The 19,465-nt window shown below is 45.4% G+C and overlaps 1 pseudogene; it reads right to left on the bottom strand.

Annotated features, from left to right (window-relative positions):
• Positions 1-5,466: 5,466 nt before the first annotated feature.
• Positions 5,467-19,465, bottom strand: part of LOC129783318 (ankyrin repeat domain-containing protein 26-like) — a 52,875-nt pseudogene continuing 38,876 nt past the window's right edge.

Genomic DNA, 19,465 nt, shown 5'->3' on the forward strand with positions numbered 1-19,465 from the left:
GTCTGTATGCCCGTAACATCTACACATCTTGTCTTCCATGTCCAAAATGAAAGCTGGTCTTTCTCACAGTGGCTCGGGCCCCTCCTATGACAGATGGCAAAATACAGGTGCAGGATTTTGTTGCAGGGATGAAGCTGGAATGTAATACAGCCAGTCATTTATAAGGCGAAGATTAAATTCAGCCCATGTTCAAAGTAATTTCTTCCTTGCCCCAAAATAGATGAGTCAAAAAATCCCCCAAGTATGTCCTTTTCTTGATGGGAGAAAGCTCAGCGCCATTGTGGATGCCAAGAAACAAACCAGGTTTTAAACCCCAGCTTCTCTGAGATATTGATGTATTTCTGGGAAGCAGCCCTGCAACTCCTGAAAATTAGAGGGCAGCACAAAACAATTAGAGTTTATGAACAGTAAATACAAAGACACATTGTTGATTAGATTGGTCTGAAGAATTATGTGGAAAAGGGAGCTGGAATGGGCCTGTGTGATTTAGGATTCCTTGGTAAATAATTTCTACTGTGGCTACCTAGTTGCTGTGAAAGGACTGTTAGCTTTGGACAGGGTTATTTTTGCCTTGATGCTCCAGAAATAGGTAAGCATGATGCTGTTTCATGAAGAGCCATTAAAGAGGAACATTTGAGCTGGGTAATAACTGTCTATTCATTCTTGCAACAGGGAACGCAGTTTTATGCACAGGATTTTGATAATACAGCCGGAGGTTCAAAGTGAACTTTCTCTAAGGCTATGGCCAATTGGCACTTCACCAGCAAGAAGCTGACTGGCAGTAGTATTCGTGTAGATGCCACGGGTGTTCATAGATGTGAAGGAAGCTTGCTTGCTTGTTTGTTTATAAAGGTGCCTAGAGCTCCATTCTGCATGAAGGTATTGCTGTAGACATCTGGGGGTGGGCCTGTGAGGTGGGAGCAGAACTTGTACTCAGTTTCTACAAATAGAACAGAATTTGCAAGGAAGAAAAAAAGTGAATATTGTCCTTGTTGTTTGTGATACACAGCTGTGCTCAAAAGGCCCAACTAGTGTGTGGTCCAGATTATCCTGAATAAAACATGGACTGTGCTGCTTGTCTTCCTAACAGTCACTGTCCTTGTTGTGCTTCTAGCAGTGATTAATAGTAATAACTAATCATTAATAATTCATCATAGTTAACAGGTAGTACAATGATCAGCTATCACAGTAGCCTCAGTTAAAGTAGCGCTTATGCTTGGGGAAAGGCGGTACTATCAATGAAAAGCAATTTGCAAATTCAAGGTTGACTGTGTCAAGAAATACAATTATAAAATCAACTTCATTTGCAGGTGCAAAGAGCCAACACCATCTGCTACTGGCAATATGTAACCAGCGGGCGAGAGGAGGCATAAATCAAACCGATGGTACAGTAAAAGCTGAAAAACTGGTTGTCCACCCCTTGTCCTAGGGGCCTTCTCTAGGTACCCTGATACCTCCCCGCACCTGCACCTTGTGCTGCCATGCTGCTGGCTGTCATGTAGAGGAGCTCTGTTTGATGGTGGTTTCCATAGTCTTCTCAAACTAGCTGTGCTAGGAAAAGGCATGCAAAGACGTTATAATTATAAGCAGATTAAGAAGTTGTCTTTCACACTGCTATTTCTTTAAGCCTTCTGTGATGTTAACCTGTTTTAGAAGTGAAAAGAAATCAGTTAGCCAACAGCAATGTTAAGTTAACAGACACTGGTATGAGGAGAGATTGGGACAGCCAAAGGTCGTCTTGCCAATTTCTTGGGGGTTTATGGGTAAATAACGGGTACAAGTGACACAGTGTGAGAAATCTGACCCACATGAATGCTGGAAGGTGTTGAGGCACTGAGGAGTGAAGTCTTGGGTTACATGAGAAAAGCTGTTCTGCTTGCCTTCACAAAAGAGACAGGGAGACTGTGGTGCAGGTGGGGTGGGACACGGAGTAATACCCTGCTCCAGCTGACCCAGGCCCATCAGAGGAGCTGCCAGCTCTTCAGAGGCCCATCTGCACCAGCTCAGGGGAGCAGAGAGGCCCAAGGCTGGGCGGGAACCCAAATGAAGGACTCAGAGGAAGGGGCTTGCCAAATCCAGTAGGCTGCTAGAGAGATCCACGCTGTGTGTACCTGTATCTAGCTAGGTATCTCCGTCTGCAGACACAGCTACAGGCACGTATCTTCGTATATAGAGCTATACATGTTTCTGCACTGTCACATCCTCAACAGCCTGCTGGATTTAGCAGTAGAATGCCTGACACTGTGGTCTGGAGCTGAAGGTGTGATGGATAGGAAAGAAACCAAAGCTCATGTTAGAGAAGAAGCTCCACTAATAGGCATAGTTGAAGAGATGTGGTTTGGTAGTGGGAAACATCTCTTGGCATGCTGTTTGTTCAAAGTCTCATACATTTCTGCCTTGCTTAAGAAAGGCATCCTTTGTCTGAACTCCTTGCTCCGGAGTGCAAGGAACACTGGCAGTGGGGTGCAGGAAAAAGCTGAAATTCCCTTGGTCACATGCAATTTGCCTGCACTGTTTGCATTGTGCGGCGAATGAAGAGACGGGACGCAGCTTGATGCAAGCAAATGTCAATTTATTGTACAGAAGCACGAGTTTCTATGCACTTTCAGAAGCTGCGCGTTTGAAACAGATTGGTTCCTGAAGCTAAGCCTTGCATACTAGGCAATCCCTGATTGGTGGTTAACTACCAGCAATTAACAGCAAGGTGTTACCTTTCCTTGGCGCCATCTGTCTCCCACTCCCCTGTGCTCTGCAAACATGCCTCATCATGTTAATTGCTGTCTAGACAAGCTCGAGCACATTCCCCTCAGCTAACTGATTGCCGCGCATGGTCCTAGCTTCCAGCCCGCTCCTGCAGCATTGTACAGACAAAATGAAAAAAAAGCAAAACAACCAACCCTCAGCATGCACTCGCTGTGTGCGAATAGTGCGTGGCCAGGTACTACGACGCTAGGTAACTGGTCCAGACGCTTAGACAGAAATTATGCAAGACAGACACCTGCACAGAAGATCAGTTCCCTGCTTTATAGAACAGGATACAGCTCTGCTTCAGCATGGTGAGCTCGGGTATTGCCAGATGTGTTAGCAGCACGTCCTGGTTTCAGCTGGGATGGCGTTAGTTATCTTCTTAGGGGCTAGCGCAGTGCTGTCTTTTGGCTTTGATGTGAGGCACTGCAGTTCCTCAGGCCTCGTTAGCAAAAAGGCTGGAGGGGCGCAAGGGCTGGGGAGGGGAGACTGCCAGGTCCGCTGACCCGAACCAACCGAAGAGGTATTCCGTGCCATGGGACGGCACGCCTGCTCTCTGTGTGCCTGGGGGCTGGCTGGGCAGGGGGCTTGTTGCCTGGGGACTGGCTGGGCATCAGCCGGTGGGTGGCCAGCAGCTGCGTTGTGCACCACGTGCTCCTTTCTTCCTTTCCCTCTCCCTTTTCATTATAACTATTACTGTCATTGTTCTTGCTATTCTTCCATTTTTATTCTGTTTCAATTACTAAATTGTTCTTACCTCAGCCTTTGAGTTTTGCGTTCCTTTCCAGCTCTCCCCATCCCTCTGGCTGAGGGGGGAGCGAGCGAGCGGCTGCGTGGCACTGGGTTACCAGCCGGGGTTAAACCACGACACCGCACCACTTGCAGGGTAGCTGGGGCTGTTTCCAACAAGCAGCAAGGAGCAGCCACCCACATTTGAGAGCAGGTTTTTCACTGGCAACCAGGAACAGACACGTCATCACTGCAGTGAATGACTGGACTGGGCTTTCCCTTGCTGCTGTGCTCGATGTTAACGCTGGTTTGCCCAGCAGCCGGTAACCTCCGCTTCTCGCTGGGAGCCAGCAGTAAAGCAGCATTCACCACTGGCTTTTCTAGGCACACAGAACGTGCAGCTTCTTTGTTTTTAGCCACAAGTGCTTTATCTCTATATCCAGGGAAGTGTGGCGAGGGGTACCTCTGAGGTAAAGGCAGGATGAAAACAGGACACAGGTGGTCAGCATGCTTACAGGATAGATACCAGAGTTAGGTTCCCTCTGCAGAGCATCAGCGGAACAGAGTGGCAGCGATCAGCAATGAATCATAAGCAAACGCCTGGATGTTTCAGAAGTCAGGACTCACTGGGAAGACATACTAGTGCTGCAGCAGCACTACTCAACCACTACTCTGCCACTGAGAAACTGAAAAACTCGTGTTTTGTAGCCACCATTCAACATGGTATTTTCAAGACAGCAAAACCTGGGAAACTCCTGACACATTTGCTCATGAGGAAAAAGCAACTGGCATAATAAGATTTTCTGAAACAGGATTGTTTATTCCATACAACTGATTGCAAAGATCTGCAACCTGCTTGGAGCTACTGACCCCAAAGGGTTTCTAATGTACCTGAGCAAAGAAATCAAGAAACACGCTTGCTTTCTCCTTTGGAAAGAGATCAGGAAGCTCCTGAACCTGAACTTGACTGTTAGGGCACAAGCCAGAGAAAGCCTTGCTAAAGCCAAGGTAAGCAGCACGCACTGCTCTTCCTCTGTCCACTCAGTTACTCACACATCGCTAGAAAGGTACCAGGTTAGTGCGGCATGATTTCACCCTGTGCAAACCCATGCTGACTCCTCCCTACCAACTTCTTGTCCCCAGTCTTCGGAAACGGCTTCCAGAGTACGTGCTCCGCCACCTTCCCAGGCAGCACGGTGAGGCTGCAGTTCCCAGCTCCTCGGGCTTGCCCTTCTTGAAGATGGGACAGACATTCCCTGTCTTCCAGGCCTCAGAGCCTCCCCTAAGTGCCATGCCCTCTCCTGCTTCATCAGGAGTGTCCCCACAGTGACACCGGGGACGGACTTTCGAGCGCAGGAATTGCCTGGCCTTCTCTGTACCGCCCTCACGCCTCATCATAACTGCTACCAATGCCGGTTATGGCAGATGCCAACACCGAATTTCTGTTCTGCTGCTCCACCAGCCAAGAGCTCTCCCCTCTCACTAAGAGCTGGCAGCAGAGAGCGGTGAAGAAACTTGAGCACAGGTCACGTCTGAGTTTATCACAGTGACTGACAACACAACGTGAACGTCAACATGTTCTGTCCCTGCTTCCTCTGTGGAGACACACTAGAAAGCGGCAAAAGCTGAACTTCTCTTTGACCACTCTGGTGCAGGCTGGAGAAGTTTTGTTACGCCTTTTCCCTTTGCAGCTACAAATTGGCTGGCTCCCCATGGGATCAAAACCTGTGGGATTTCCCAGCCAGCAGAAGCCCACCTGCTACCTTCTGCCCAAACCACAAGGAGGATTGCTCTAAAATACAGGAAAAGTCTGGGAACTGATCATGAGCAATACCACAACATACAGCATGCTGGCCTTTTGCCTGGCCTCCAGGACAGGCTGAAGGTGCAGCGGCGAACAGAGCTGAAAGGAGCAGAGCGCTCTGGAGAGCTGTACGGTTAGGGAAAGGGGTAGAAAGCGATGTCAAGAAGGGGAACGATAAAACAGAGACATATACTAGATGACAAAGTTTATTAAATTTCAAGTTGAAACAGAATATCTGAATTAAATACAGTGCATTAACTTCACAAATATGTATTCATATAAAAAGGAACAGCGTCACAGCAACATTCATTGCTTTCCTCACTGCCTGTTAACCCAAGTCCTTGAATTAGTGGGTAAAACCCCCAATTTTTTCCAGTCTTAATTGATCTCGGAACAACCATTCTTCCTTTCCCAGAACTGGGACTTTGTTCTATCATCTTCTGATCACTACTGACTTCTGTGGACAGGAAATGACAACGCAGATCTTCAGTAACAGGTAACTCCCTGAAATAAGTAAACCTGCTTCTTTTATTGACACAAATGTCCCAGAACACTGGCTACCATCTGGGCTACAGCCACCACATCATCAGCTGCTAGCAGCAACAAAAAGATTGGCTGCCCTATCATACAAGGTTTGGAAAGTACTGAGGAGACTGGAAGTTAGTATTTTAACATTCATTTTTCCCGCACATGAAGTGTTTCAGGTACAGCGCAGCTGCTGATGTAGTAACTGGGAATGTCTACAGCTGCAGCGGCCTTTAACACAAACCCCAAGATGAATACCGTGAGGGGCCACGGGCACAAACGGAAACACAGAGGGCTGGGGCTGAACGTCAGGAAATGCCTCTTTCCGATCAGGGTGACTGGGCACTGGCACAGGCTGCCCATGGAGGCTCCATCCTGGGAGATACTCAAAAGCCAGCATGGTCCTGGGCAACCAGCTCTGGGCGGCCTTCCCTGAGCAGGGGAGCTAGAACGGATGACCTCCAGAGGTCCCTTCCAACCTCACCCGTTCCGTGGTCCTGTGATCCAAAACAAACATACCAAACCCACCACGTAACTCTCTTGGCACTGCTACACACTCACAGTAATGTTAAACCTAAGGCGCATAAGGTGACAGCAATGTGAAGTGCCCCGTCCTCCAGCATGACCACTGGTAAAGATTTCACTTTATCGGCAGAAGCAGTCACGGCATCTGGACTGAAGCAGCAGGCTCAAATCACATCAAATGATGTCCTAAGCATTAAAGTAACACTGGAAACATTAAAAACACACAGGGTGAAAGGATTAAGCAGAACAAAGGGAATGCTTTTGTTAAAACACAGAACATCAGTGGAGAAAAAATAATGCTTCTACGTTGATAAGAAACATTTTGACAATCCTGTCAAGCTCAAGAATCAAGGTGAGTCATTCTGCTAGTCCGACAAAAACAGGTGTGCTTCTTATGGCGAGTGCAAAATAAAACACCTATGCATCAATAAGCCAACAGGCAAGTGCAATGTGCTTGACATCCATTTGATAGAATTCACATTCGGACTGCAATAAACACATTTGCACATCTGAACTGTGGGAGGAGAAACTATAGACGCACTATGTAAACAAAATCCTTTCCGGAGCTTTTTTCCCAGCATTTTGTTCAAATCAGGTAATTTTTGGTTAAAACATCACGGTACTCCTGTACTGCCCTGCAAAGGGGATCCTGGTCAACGTGGATACTTTTTGAAGATCCGTCAGAAAATACCACGGGAGAAGCTCCAGCAGATCCAGCTTCAAGTTCAGCAGTGGCTAGGGAGAAGAGAAACAAGATTCCCGTGTTGCTTTTACCCTAGACAGGGCCAAATCAGTCACTATAAAAACATTATGGATAACTGGAGAGACTACAGTCCAGAAAGAGATTTAAAAACTTCCAAGGGATCGTAACAATCAAAGGGCTAGGCACAAAGGGAGAAACAATCTTTTTCCACATTTGCCTACCAGTCAACAGTATTTCTAAAGCCAGCGAAAGAAATTCTATAGGCTACACATTGAACATCTTCAGGGAATCCACAAATGACTCCTGCTTACACCAGTGCTAAACTGAGCCCCCCTGCAGACCTCTCGAACCTCCAGCATCTGTTTTCCTTGAATGTTCAAAGCAGTGATTTATTGGAACTCTGCTCCTAAAAACCAGCTTCTGCCTTCTCTGTGACAAACTTAAAAAGAATCCGCCGGTGAAAACGCAAACGCCTTTGCAATGCAGTCAGGCCAGGACAAGTCTCCTAGCCTGGCACTTTCTTTGAGGGGCGTCTTTGTAACTCACCCTGGCAAAACCCTCTTTCCTCCACAAAAACACATACTCAATTGACGCAAGCCCACCTTTACTGTTCTTCTCCAGCCACGTTTTTCAGACAAGGTCCTGAAACCAAGCGCACTCTATGACACCTAGCAGACGCACAGTCAGGTTCAAAATGCACACGGATGAAATGCAACGGCTTTGTGTCCATTCGGACACATGGAACGAGCTGTGAAGCTACAGCTGAACACTCTCTGTATTACCAAAAGCATGCAGGAACAGAAGGAAATTCTCGCAGGGGCTACCTGCTTTGAAATAGCACCAGTCACTGCAAAGCAAAGCAGTGACTCTGGAGGAACGACTACCCTGAAATAGGTGGAATTCCTCTTTGGACACCTGGCTTCATCATGCTATGTGTTAAAAGCATTCAACTCATCTTATGTTTGCCTAAGTGCTACTAAATAATTTTTTCCTAAAGAAAGGGTATCTTTCATCACTGATTCTATTTTCCTTGCTTATTCAAAAAAAGACTGCAACATCTAAGCTACAAATACAAGCAATGAATAAGAAACAGCAAAAATCAAGGTCCAACAGCAGAGAATGTGCACGGTATGATTTAGTGCGGAATGCAACTGATGCACATGGAAGAAGCAGTGATGGCTGAAGTCTATAAACATCTTCTCTCAGGGCTTCTTTTACGTTTGATGCTTGTGCTCAAGGATTCACTCTAGAAAAACGTGACTTCAGCTTAAGCCAAGTGCCACCCGTGTAGAGGAAGTGGGTTAGTTTTCTCTGCACTTGTCTTTTTCAGGCAACGGCATAACATTCTACACAATCTTTTGGTAAGCAGGAAGTTTTCACATTCAAGTCTAAACTGGAAAGCTAGCAGAAAAACCTCCCTGTGCTTAGCACAGGAACTTGACAGCTTTCAAGCCATTATGTTCAAGAGTTAGGAACACTCCTCTTTTTCCTTAAAAATGCCCCTAACATAGTGACACATTACCTTGTTTAAGTTCTTTAGCGATTCTTTCATCTAGTTCCTGCCGTACCTAGAATTATACAGAAAATATAGTTAATATTTTAACAGTTACGTTTTTCTAACGTTAAACTTCTAAAACATTCTTAAAACCCACACATAATGAGAGAAAACCTAAAAATATAATTCCAAATAGACACATCTTGGTTTGGGGTTTGATTTCTACTGAAGAGAAACTTTTGGCCAGTCGGGCTGCAGCTGCCTCATTGCTCAGCAACGTTAACAAAACAATTTGTAACTCGCCAGCTGGATTATTACTGGGCATTTAACAAAATACACAGGAAGAAAGCAAGAAAGCCTAGCGCAGTTATTGCGGTGAAGGTACGGCTGAAGTTTATCATCAAACACACGAACAGAATGTCAGCTACACGCCGAGATATGTACAGATGCCACCCACAGGGACAAATCAGCCAGTTGAGGCTGGCTTCTGCAACTTCACAGAGAGAAGGGCTGCACCAGCAGCTGCTGCAGGATTGACATACACCATTTGTATAGAAAAAAGCGTGTGCCAATATTCTTCTTTTCTCCACCTTAAGATGGGAAATTGAAAGAGCTCCTACAGATGATGCCAAAACTTTTATTGTTATTGCAAATACCATGACACACATTTATAAAAATATAAAAGCACACACAATTTTTTCTTGCAAACTGTGTACTAAGACAGACAACCGCAGCTACAGCTTCTACGCAGCGAGTGCTGTGGGGTTTATTATGTAGCTGGAATCAGCCTGGATCACTGCAAAGGAGCACTTACGCCTCTTCTCCCCTAGAAAGTGGGTATTGTTACCAATTAAGTTATTCTCACTTATGATTCTGCCTTCAGAAGCCTTCACAAGAAGGAATCACATCTCTTAAATTAAGAGTCACAGTCCAAGCGCTATATGCTGTTGTTTACATTTGATGATACTTGCTACTCCTACATTTTTCCCATCAAATTTGTGACACACAGGAGTGAATTTCCAAACGGATACCATACAGCTTCCAGGGCTACGATGGCCATGAAGATGCTGCAGGGCTTGGACCTTGTGAGCTCTATGGAGAGGCTGAGAGCTGCAACTGTTTCTTTACTGGAGAACAGGAAAGCTCAGGGGGACCTTATCTATGTGTATAAATACCTGGTGGGGGGAGTACAGAAGATGGAGCCAGACTCTTCTCAGCGGTGCCAAGCAAAAGAACGGGAGGAGAATAGGCACAAATCCAGACAGAGGAAATTTTAACATAAGGATTTTTATAATTATTATTTCTTAAAAAATTGTAAGCATGGACAGCCACTGGAACAAGTTGCCCAGAAAAGGTTGTGGCGTGTCCATCCTTGGAGATGTATAACACCTGGCTGGACAGAACAGTGAGAAACCTGCTACGGCTGACCCTGCTTTGAGCAGGGGTGACGCTGGACTAGATCATCGCTAGAGGCCCCTTCCCCTCACTCCTTCTGCGACTCTCTTGATTTTAGTACTGAATTCCTGGGGGAAGAACCATTTATTTTATGAAATGAGCAGACCCACCTAGCAGCGTAACAACAACAACAAGAACGGAAACACTGCACAGGGTACTCAACAGGACACAGAGAGCAAGAGCCTCAGGAAGGAAACCACTCTGCTGACCCTCACAAGAGGAGCAGTAACAGGCAGTAACTGCAAGGGTCAAAGGAGCGGGGCTGTAAACCAGCGAAGCGGAGGGAAGGGCTCTCTCTCCAGGAACACAGGGAAAGCTGGGACCAAATTCACCGGATCCTGCAGGAGAAGCACCCCTCCGTGATACTTCATTGAAATACTCTGTGCCAACAGAGCCGCATGAACAATGGAAAAGGACCCCCCAAATCTCTAATTGTTTTCCAGCAGGTACAAGCAGAAGCAAAATCCCGGACGAGACACAGGTAACAGAGAAAAGCAGGAAAACTAATGCCTAGACCAAAATACGGCCCAAACCCAGGACCAATCCCAAGCAAATAAGTAGCAGTTGAGGTGTTAGAAGAAACCACTTTCCCTCGTTTCTGGAGTCTTCACAATGACTAAAAGGTCCACAGGACTCGCCACAACATGTACGAATCAATCAAGAGAAGAAAAAGATCTTGTTTTCCTCTTATTCATTCCATCAACGTCTTTGTGATTCTCATCCATGTCTGAGGGAAGAGAAACAGGCGGAAATAAAGCCAACACGCTGATTTCTGACAAGGGAATGAATGAAGAGCCAGGCAAAATACACCTCCGAGGACCTTAACTTGCCTCCACTTTTCTCCTTCTCCCCAAACCCCTGGGAAAGGCATCACAGCTGAGTGTCCCAAACCTCCTGAGCAGGTACTTCTCACCTCACTGCACACCTCTTCAGGCGGTAACACACCAGGTGTTCATTTGCAGCAGGCACCTTCTCAACAGTTCTTTTTCAGAAAGTGGTGTTGACTTACTACTTAGCCACACAGGCTGCTTTAGTGCAGAGTAAGCTGGATCCTGTAAGACTCTGTGAGATGATGCTCAACTTCAGAACAGTACTGGTACTCCAGACACAACTGTTGTGACCACCAAGAACTTTTTGAATACCAGAACTGGCAAGGAGGGTAAACCAGCCTACTCCCAGAGCTCAAAGAAGTTCCATTGTAACAGATTAAATCCATAGACTATCATCTCACAGATGGTTAACTACCACAGAAGCCACTGCATTACAAACACATAAAGCAGAGAAGTCCCCTGCAGCAGTCATTCTTTCCCTTGGACAAACTAAAGTTCAAAATATGCGCAGTGTTAGGAAAATGTGAATACATCAGTAAGTTTTAATCAAAACCTAAGAGCATAAATAGACAACATTTCCAGTATAAAAAAATACCACCCAATATTAAACAATGCTGGCTGCAAACCCTGCCATGTATCTGGCTGCAGAGAAGAGAGAGACGGGCAGGTTTTTGATGAAGGAGCTGAAGAAGAAAGAAAAATGGCCTTAAGTTCACAGGTCTTCAGCGAGAAACAAGAACGTGGCCTACATGTAAATGAAGAAAGTAAAAAAGCTAACAACAAAGACTGCTACAAGAGTGCAGAAAGCCAAATCAGAAACGGAACAGAAATTGAAAGATGAAGTAGGAAGCAGACATTTCCCTTCCCACATTAAACTGGTTTCATTTACCCACTGATTCACCCTGGTTGCAGAGTTCACTGCTCTTGTCTGTCAAGACACCCATGTTCATTTTCACCAGCCTTTGGCACAGCTCTTAGGATTTAAGCTTGACATTTGTTAAACCTAACAACAGGACTCCAGTCCCAAAACCTCCTTGCAGCACTTGCAGGAGACGTTCCTTGCCTTAGGACTAAGGGAGCAGGTCTGAAATACTGAATTGCTAGTTGCTACGGTCACTGTCTAATGACATGCACAGAATTTGTCAAGTACTTGTAATTTATTCCACATCACTGAAGCTCTAATAAAAATAAAAACCACCAAAAAAACCTGAAGACATTTGCATGGGATTGGGATTCTGCTGGTTAATAAGCTTGTGCCAATATGAACTTTTTGGTATTTTTAAAGATCCTTTTGCACTTCAAGGTGATTCTTTTCTGTCGCGTATATATTTGATAAAGGGGAAGGGGCTATACTGTAATGGAACACATTTCTTTATGCTTTTTTAAGAATAACATGCTCGGTTTTTGCTGAACTTGCGACATGACCATCTTCAACATGTACGGCTCTATGTGTAATCACTGATAGTCATGCCTCATGTTTAGGAAAACGGTGCAATCTTTCAAGCCTTTGAACACCAAATTCCTTAGTTAAGTCTAAAGAAGAAACTGTGTCCACTTGCTAGTGGAGCACTCCTTCCTCTTGTCAGCATCATTTACCAGTGTTTCTTCCAGCAGCTGCAGGACCAACGAACACCATCATTCTGAATAATAGCAGTGTGAACTATTTTCACCTCTTTGCCCCTGAAGCTATTTCAAAGCTTCTGCACAAACGAAATGTACACAAACATCTTCCTCTTCAGAATGGCTGGCATGTTCCCTACTTCCAATAGCCCTTCTCACCTTGAGGAAGCTACTACAAGGAACACCAAACCTGCAGAGAGCTTTGACTAAAAAAAGCGGTGCAAAAGGACTGCCTGAGGCACACTGCAATTTCAGCTTCTTAACTCCCTGTCATCTAGAGCTTCAGTGGCAGAAGCATTTGTCATCTCCAGCCAAGGCAGCACTGCGCATCCTGAATTTAAAGGCAAGGCAAATTCTGTAGAAGGGAACCAGGTTAGTGGGAAAACAAAGCTGAGGCATAACTGAAGTAAACAGTGAAGTGAAGAAAAGGCTTGGAGTCAGAGAAATTCTTCTGCTTTGAAACAGTCTGGTGAACAGACAGAATACTAGGCAGCACAACCAGCAAAGCATTTCAAAGTAGACTAACACTATAATCTCTGATTTCTTCCCTCATGCTCCAACTTGCCTCCTGAATGGCACGGGACCCCTGTGGAAATGACTGCACAGACTGTGCATCTGGTGATTTTGCATTTGGAAACTGATTGAGATTTGCCACCCATTATTGTATGCAGAGGGATACATGCAGTTTTTCCCCTTTTGTTACTTCCTGACTTCAAAGTCTTACGTTCCAATTCAATCCTCTTTTCTCAGATGCATGCTATGCACGTGACATACTGCACCCGACTGAGAAAAATTAAGCCCGCAGCTCTAAGCGAAATACTCACTTAGATGCACGCCCTCCAGCAAGTACTGCACCTCTGAGAACTCAGTTCCTTTCTTCTGAAGGACTCCAGAGAAGATCAGGTTTTAAGACTTCCCTGAATACACTGAACGTCAGGTGACTTGAGGCTACAAGCAGCGCCACTACAATTAGTCTCAGTCGTTCCCCAACTGGTGATTACAGGAAGAAATATCATAAAGAGATGTGCAGCTGGATTTAGTAACAGGGAGGTTATTCTTTTTTTCCTGTTTCTTCTTCAAAAAAAGAAACCACAACTGTTAAACCCTTTTCTTTTAAACTAGGACAGCTTTTTTCCTAGAAGCGGGATGGTTTCCTCCTTTGCCTTTTTCTTCTTGTAACATCTCGCTCCCATCTCTCTCTCATTTTCCCCTGCCCTCACTTGCTCCCTGCTCCCTGTCCCTCTTGTTCCCTTGTCCTGGCTTTCTCCTTACTTCAGTTTTGCAGTGGATCCCTGAATTTTGCCTCCTTTCTGCTGCTTGCGTGCAGAATAATCCCTGCAGATGGTACAGTACTAATTGCCTCCCATGTTCTTTATGCAGCGTTATGTCCACCCCTCTGACACAAAAAACACATTCGCAACGATACAGAAAAGTTCATCTCTAACTGCCGCTGCTACGCACTACCTACACACCGCTTTGTCCATTTTTGTTTTGTTGTTTGGTTTGGTTTTTTCTTTTTCTTAAACCAGGCACAGTATGCAGACACGCTATTTAAATGGATTCTTTCCAGTGTAGGTGGGACCAGCGAACCGAGACAGACTTAAAAGTGAGCGAATGCTTCTCACATCCATTCAACAACAGAATATGCGAGGGACAGACACTGACTGAACAGGCAAGCTTGCCCATGCCTCAGTCCTATGCTAGGTGGGAAACTGATTACAACGACTGACATCTGGTTTCCAACTCTCATGATATCACGTTTACCATTCTGTGAGGGATGTGCTATCATGCTGACTGCTAATTACAGGGCATACTTTGACCAGAGGTACGCAGAGGTTGCAGCTTTTGTACAAAATCAGAAAGCTCTGTAGACTTCCTGAGGAGCAGTTACATATAACACCACATAGCAGGACCCCCAAAAACAAATGCCTCCTATGCACAGCATACGTCCCGCACTCCAGTGAGAAGTTACGTGTCCTGTTCATGCCATCCTACTTTTGAAGCATCCCTTTGTTGGTATTGCACTAAAACAAGTTCCGGTGAAGAAACTGCTAAAATGAAGATCAGGGAAGAAGGAAAAGGTGTCTCAAACAAAGATGTCTGATGGGATTTTGCACTCATCATGAAGTTAGCTGTTTTAAAAAAGGTCATCCACAGAATGGCTTGGGTTGGAAGGGACCGTAAAGATCATCCAGTTCCAGCCCCCCTGCCATGGGCAGGGACACCTTCCACTAGACCGGGTTGCTCCAAGCGCCACCCAGCCTGGCCTTGAGCACTGCCAGGGATGGGGCATCGGCACTAAATTTTACTGAAGAGCTTATTTGGCAGCTTCCTATGCCACAGTATTCTTTATCACAGTTTCTCTTGCAAAAGAATGTTGTTACGCAGTCCATCATTTAGATCTCAGTATTTTTTGGTCTTTGAGCACTTCTGGAAATTTGTATAACCCTGATGACCAAAAGTCTTCGTTTCTACCACCTAGTTGTGTACTGTTTTGATGAGCAATTTGGTTTGGCATATTAGAGCATATGGTTTGGAACTAGAAATGGATTCTAACTTTAGACTGAAAAGCACAACCTTGCTTACAGATACTCTTCAACACTAGTTGAGAACAGTATTTAAAAACGCTTACCTTAGCCACATAGGCTTCAACTCTGTTTCTGGATGGTAACGTATTCCCGGTCGGGGTTAGGAAGCTTCCTCCTAGATTTAGACTTCTATTCAGTGCCGGATTGTTGCTAATATGTCCCAGTTCAGTTGAATACAGAACTGGACCACTGACAGCGCTGCTTGCAATTAAAGGTTTGCTTCTATGGCACTCCTGAAGGAGCTCAGCGTTGGCTTCTGCTAGTCTCTCATTAGCTCTGAAACATTCAGAAGCATACAAAGAATTATCTTTGGTAATAACACTTCCACAAAGTTACCCTCCAGGTCTTTGACTATTATCTGACTTCGGAAAGTGGAAGGGATTAAGAGAGTCCAAAAAAATCTCCATAACTGGATCTGGGGGTTTTCTGGAGAGCCTATTTCTAAGTAGTCACTCTACCTGCAAGAAGCAGCAAGAGTTAACCAATACTTTGGACTTCTCAGCATTAAGGCCTCAAAGCAGTCTGTGCACACCGTGGGTTTACATAGCTTTTTCTGAAAGGTACATCACCTGCGTAAGAACTCTGGGCTACCCTTCCCTTCCCAAAGAAAGCTGAAACCTATGACATGCGGCTAAAATGGAAGCCAAAAGATTTTTGTTGTTCTTCTTCATAGCACCAAATGCCGTTCTCTGAAGGGCCTATCCTTATTCAAGCAGTAAAGGACGTGACATTCTCTTTTCTGCCATACTTAGAAGAAGCAGCGCAGATTAGAGACTGGCAAAAAGGCTGCCTGTTAAAACAAACTCAACTTCAAAAATATCCTATTAACGCCCATGATCGGTGGCGTTACTGCTGGAACACTGAAGAGAAGCGAAGATAGTTCCAATGAACAGGGGGGAGCCTTAAGGTACTTTCATCACAAATATGCTATCTTATGCATAATGCTGACCAGATGTAGAAAAGGTATTTAATGAAGAAAACTGCTTGAGGAAAAAGTAGTATCTTATTATCACCCCAAAAGAGCAGGGACTTACCTTTCCAGTTTTTTTGCTAGGCACCTTCCATTTTTAACTTCCTCCAGATACAGGTCTTTGTACTTTTCCACTTCTGCCTGTGCGGATTCTTTTTGAAAAGTACTGTCTCGCTGGGTATTTTTTATCCTGTCTAATTCACGTTCAAGGTCTCCAATTCTCTGTTCTAGCTGGCTTGTCAGCAAAGCGTGATGACTGGCTCTGATTTGTTCTAATCTGTCCTGGGAGGCTGCCTGCATCTGAAGTAGATACACACTTTCAACCACCGCAAAGAAAAAGAGAACTCCCCTCGCCAGTCAATTGCACGTACCCAGTTTCAAGGGCCCAGCTCTATTCAGCGAGGCAGCTGTGCCTCCTCACTGCCATCAGCGACCAGGGCAGAACCCTGGAACTACCACACTGAATGATTCTTTTCATTCAGAAAGAACCCCCATCTTAGCACTATTACTCATCAAAGCTACTGATGAAGAAACACTATCTCTGTAGGACAGGGCATAGCATTCCTCAAAGAAATTATGGAGATGCCGCACCCCCACCCCGCACCCTGCAGCTTTGGTGACTTCTTTTCTGAGCGTTGCCCCTTGTGCAATGACTAAGGAAGATGCGTATGCCTGGCTGTGACAACTCTAAGTTGCAATACCCATTCAAGGATAAAGAATGAGAACAAGACCAGTGGACAGTGATACCCCTCCAAGAACTGCAAAATGAAAATCCACACCTTGGGCAAGTTTTTGATTCAGGGCCTGCAGGCACACTGCATGCACATGAAAGCATCTTGCCCAACCATATTCCCTTCTCCCACTGCCCTTCAGGAAAAACAGAAGTACAGCGTAACACATGGAATCAGGCACCACCACCACCCCTAAAAATGACAACCAAAACAGAAGTCTATAACAGACACACATAAGAAATTAACTTACCTGCAAAATCAGGTTGACTTCTTGCAGTTTTTGTCTTATTTCTTGTGCAGCTCGTTCTTCCACCTCTCTTTTGTATTGTTCTATTTGGCTGCGATCCACCATGTTAGTCTCCATATGGTGTTTGAGATTAGCCACCTCTTCTTTCAGCTGGCTTTTGCTCTTCTCCAGTTCTTCATGGTTCCCACGCATGGTGGACAACTCCTCTCGCAAATCATGATTTTGTGCTTCTAGCTGCATGCCTTTTTTAGACTTTATCTCCAGCTGCTGGGAAAGTTCATCAACCTGTACACAGGAAAGGGGAAAAAAACCAGGGAACTCAGAGGGATCTAAAATTAGTCAGATCTGTGAAAATTGGTAAAGGAGTTGGCCATCAACACTGTATTTACCATCTGCTGATTCAGTGTTAAAACAAAAGTGAAACCAGGCTCTTCTTTCAAAACAAGAACAGCTTTCACATAGTTTCTGACAGCATTCCTCAGGTTCCCATCCTTCCTCAGTTCTGCAGTGGGTCACGGACCGAGAGGTACCAAACCAGCGGCATGACACCCGCAGGGCTAGGCTGAAAAGCACCAGGGCTATTCTTCTGCGAGGTGTTCATACGATCATAGGAAATCAAACACACCCATACCCAGTTACATCACAGCCACATTCTGGTTTCATCAGAAAAAAACCATGTGTCACGCTTCAGAGGAATTGTCACATGCTCTCACACGGTCAAAGCTTCGTCACAGAACTGACAAGACAAGAAACGGATACCCTTTCCTTCCATTACGCTAATGGATCTGGAAACAGTGGTTCAGAACACCGCTTTTACAGCACTGGTGGCAGAAGACAGTCTCTTTAGGTCAAAGCTACGGTTTGTTTTCAAAAGATTTCCAGGAAATATCAGACTTCCCATAGGTCCCAATGGTCAACTACAGCTTCTATCCCCTTCTTTCCCCCTCCAGAAACATCCATTGTCTATACCTATTAACCATAAAACATGATATCCCATCCTCTTTTGTTTTTAAAAAAGTGGGGGAAACCAGCAGAGTCAACACTTGAAAGAGTCTCTAAAACAAGTAGAAACTTTACACTTATTTAAAATTGCCCAAACGTAATTCCATTCCCTGTCATTCAAAATAACTCTTCCAACAGGAACACAAACATGCTGCTAACCTGTGAACTAAAAATGAGCCACTCTCAAGGCAGTTGACTCATTCTACAATATCATCTTCTAAAAAGGAGCATAATTTTGAAACACAGCTACTTTAGCAACAAATCTCAGTAATGAGCGGAGAAGCAGATAAAAGGTTCCATGCTACCAAACAGCCAGAGCAACCTCAAAAGCGTTTCTGGGTCTCCAAGACCAGGAAAGACGGACTGAGTCAGCTACTAGTAAGCAATAAGTTACTGCAGTCATTTTTTCTGCATCACCTCACACTGCATTGTGCCCTGGGAAGCAAAGACACCATTCCGAAAAGCAAACCCCCACCTGCCTCCTGCTCAACTCGTGCCCGAGACAGGCTTCAGGGGATGACCTTGGGCAAGGCCAACTGCACAGAGCTGTTCCGAGTGATGGTGGCGTTACTCCCCTCTTCCGAGAGGGAATGCATCCGTCGGAGCCCGACGATGCTGCCACGGCCTCAAGCTGCAGCCAGGCCTGCGCTGGGCCTTCACTGCTCTCAGCCCTGACCCTCACCCATGGACGTGACGGCCCAGTAGGACTGCAGACCTGCCCATCCCTATGGACCGGCCTGGTGATCTGCACTCTTGGAGCACTCTGCTTACTGTCCCCAGAACTCTTCTGCTCTTCCTGGTGAGAGCCTGTGGGGCTGATCCCCGGCCTGTGTGGTCACAGACCCTGCCAGCCTTGCTGTGGCTCTTGCTTTGCCCTTCCTCTGCACGACAGCCTGCCCTTGACGTGCCCTCGCAGATACTGCTGTATACGTAACACTTCCATCTTTACCCTTAAGAACTGCATCAGTATCACAGCCGTCTACTACTGTGACCATAGAGGGAACGTCAAAAACCAGTCAAATCAATTCAGAAATACAGCCAAGAAAACAAAAGTCAAAATCAACAACATGAAAAGAAGTACGAAGAAAGAACAGAGGTTCCGAAAGAAAAACCACCACCACCAAAATAACCCAAACAAAGCAAAGCTCACCTTTGTTCTTAATCTGTCAGCTTCATTGACCATTTCAGAATACCTGTTCTTCATATCTGCCTGCAAATTAAGCTGGGACAGTCCCCCTCTCTCCTCATACACCCTTAGTTTCTTCCTAGCTCTGCTCAGCAGCCTCTTCAACCTGCACAGCAAATGAGTCACAAAAACAATGAAGCAAAGGAACAAAACTGGACTTTTTCACATACTCTCATGTAAACAGCACAGACACCGCTTGCTTCATCTTTAACGTGCTTGACACACCAGGAATTACCAGGAAAAACCAGTATTCCTGTGCCACATACACTTGGGGAGTCCAGATTTCACCTGAAAAGAGGAATGAAAGACT

Source organism: Falco peregrinus, unplaced genomic scaffold, assembly GCF_023634155.1.
Source record: "Falco peregrinus isolate bFalPer1 unplaced genomic scaffold, bFalPer1.pri scaffold_29, whole genome shotgun sequence".
NCBI classification, from domain to species: domain Eukaryota; kingdom Metazoa; phylum Chordata; class Aves; order Falconiformes; family Falconidae; genus Falco; species Falco peregrinus.